Source organism: Morone saxatilis, unplaced genomic scaffold, assembly GCF_004916995.1.
Source record: "Morone saxatilis isolate NCDOM2014 unplaced genomic scaffold, NCSU_SB_2.0 Contig6, whole genome shotgun sequence".
Taxonomy (NCBI): domain Eukaryota; kingdom Metazoa; phylum Chordata; class Actinopteri; family Moronidae; genus Morone; species Morone saxatilis.
The window spans coordinates 3,193,421-3,196,307 of NW_023340206.1; the positions used below are offsets into that span (position 1 = coordinate 3,193,421).

At 46.4% G+C, this 2,887-nt stretch overlaps 1 protein-coding gene across 1 annotated transcript in view; it reads right to left on the reverse strand.

The window, feature by feature from the left end:
* appa (amyloid beta (A4) precursor protein a) overlaps positions 1 to 2,887 on the reverse strand; it is a 24,729-nt gene that overhangs the window by 14,340 nt on the left and 7,502 nt on the right. The window lies entirely within an intron of this gene.

Sequence of the window (2,887 nt, forward strand, 5' to 3'; positions counted from 1 at the left end):
GAGGGGGGAAGGGGGAGGGTGTCTTAGATCAGCTCTCATCCCAAGGGGGAGACTCCCTGGAGAGCAAGATGTGTCGCAGGAGCTCTGCAGACGCACACGCATGCGCGCACGCACACACTCTCGCACGCACACACTCTCGCACAAATCTTTAACAGGCATCTTTGGCGACGTCCAAGCTCGTAGCTTAACAACACAAGGCTTTATTGTCCAGACTGGGACGTGATGTACCGCACCCGAGATAAAGTCAACGGGTGAGCGTTGGGGACGGTTAACGGCGGCACAGATACACAATCAGTATGTAGAAGAGAAAGAAAAGCCGCCTAAAGTGGCAGCGGAACACGATGCAAATAAGGTCTTTATTCAGTTATCCTTGGTAGCCTTTAAACGTTTATGACTGGGATAATGCATTATGTAATACAATAAACTTATATTGCCTCGCTTTGAGTCATTAATCAATCAGTTGCGGTGGAATTGGGCAGAAGAGCCGGTTGTCTGTGGGTTGTTTACAAGATGCATCGCTGTGGGAATTTGTTTGCTTAGCTCGGGAGGATATGTGACGGCTGAATTAGATAAGACTGGCGAGGTGACAGGAAAAGCTCAACACACACGTCCGCGTGCGCACAATCACCTTGGCAAGCAGGGCCCCCGCTGTCACTTAAAACCTTCAGATCATCTTTGACTGGCCTCGCAGCGTGGGAGTGTGTGTAACGCGACCCGCGCCTGATGTTTGGGAAGCAGACCTAGCGGAGTAGTGTGTTTCACTGATTACATGGAAGTCAGACCCTCTTCCTCACTCTCTCTGCTGGCCCAGGAGTTCAATTACAGACCAGATGTAACACCACACAGAAAAGGAAAAAAAACACCCGGCCCAAATATGTGACACAAAAAATTTAAACTGGGTGTGGGACTGATTGCTTGGCACATCCTCTTAAGTAGCGGTGCCAACACTTCAGACTGAAGTAAAGCGGGGGGAATCCGGTTAGGGTGAAACCCGAGCTCGAGACACGCAGACTGCATTTCCTAAATCAATAGATCTAAAGTCTGTCTGGGAGAAACATCGGGCCCCTGACTTTAGTGGGCGTCAAAGGTCAAACTGACACAATGAAATGTTTCCTCCGAGCTTTTCCAACTGTAAACATGCTATGCTGAGCTCTCTTCACGTGCGTGTTCTTCTGAGCTCGCCTCAGCAGTCCTCCTTAAAAAGTTTTCATTGAGTCTGTGAGGAAAATTTAAGTTAGTTGGAAGCATTATCTTCATTCATATTCAACGAGATTAAGCTTTGTCTCGAGGGGGTTTCTACGGGAATTAGCATCTCAGACAAATCTGTTTCAAATCTGATTAGAAGTGTGTAAGAAAAATTGTTCTGACTTCTGCCCACTTCATTTGTCTAGACGTGATGGAGGGACTCTTAGTTCCCTTAGTGATAATCACCATGGATGCGGAGCCTGCTCTCAACCCTGGGGGAAACTGCCTGTTATAACCTTCCTCTGTCATCGCTGTGGCAACCCTGAGGCAACACCATCATCAACACATCATCCAGGTCACCTGGGAGCAGGAATTTCATCAGCAGGTTGCTTTGGCTTGGTAAAGGAAGTGTGTGTGTCTGTGTGTGGATGTGTATGATGCATGTGAGCTGGGTGTGTCTGTGCGCCTAACATTAAGAGTAAACCGGCAGCGTGATGGCCGGCTCATTCGGCGACCGCCCGCTAAACTGGCTCTGATCTCACTGGTGGCCTGCAGTGGACCGCCAACATACGCAGATGGAGCTGTGATCGCCTGCACACACACACACACACACACACAGACTGAAGCTACACTCAGTGATCACACTACGAACTGTGGCCACTCAGATCAGAAATGACACAAATCTGTTTACGGTCTCACCCAAAAATATGTTAATGGTGACTGATATCGGCAGAACTGAAACTACGCATCACTTCCTTGCGTCATGAAATAGCTGCGTTTTGATTGATGATTCAGTCAGAGAGCTTTTCCGTGACACAAGCATTTTACTGCTTGTTCTTTTAACTGTGCTTATCCACAGTAAGTGCAGGAGCATAGCTGAAAACCGGCTCGATGCAGTGAATGTGTGACATTCTGTGACAGACTTTCCTCAACTGGATGATGTGTCTAAATATCCCATTGTGACCTCAGTGCTGTGCCTCGACTACCGCCCTTTTTGCATCATGTTACATCATCTCGACTCACAACACTCGACATGTTGGCCGCTGTGGATACACGCAAGTCAACCCTACGCTCGGTCGCAACAAGATTCAGCATCTGTAGCAGCAGGATCTTCATTCTTCAATTGTAGCCATTTTGATTTGCCAGACAGGAAATGGCCAAAACAGAATCAATTTTAGAGGAGGCTAAAGCTATAAAGCTATTTTCTGTCTTTGGAAAACAGCAGAATTTCATTTCAAAAGGCTGAAATGTCTAAACCATGTTGACAGCAACATAGAAAACATTTCATGGCTGATTGTGAGTTGAGGTAACCTTTAATCAGTGTTGTTACTAGGAGTCACTGTGAATCAGGGCCCCAGGGGTGCTGATGGGTGTGTGTATCTAGAATCATCATCAGTGGTAAACTGGGAACGCAGGGTTTCCAAAAGGAAAACACTCACCACCAGAGTACTCCCAATTTATACTCTGCAGTCTTCAAAGGGTCCCACTCACCTACTTAAACCTCCGTTTCATCATAAATAAAAAGACTATACGAAAACTTTGAAATGATATCATCATTATTATTAATACCAGCTTAGCAAGAGGAGAACACTATTTCACAAATCCCAAATGAGGATTTAAGTGACTTGGGGCTCCTACAAAGCATACCGTCAATTCAAACATCAGGGATTTTCCAAACAATGGCTTCACACACACACACACA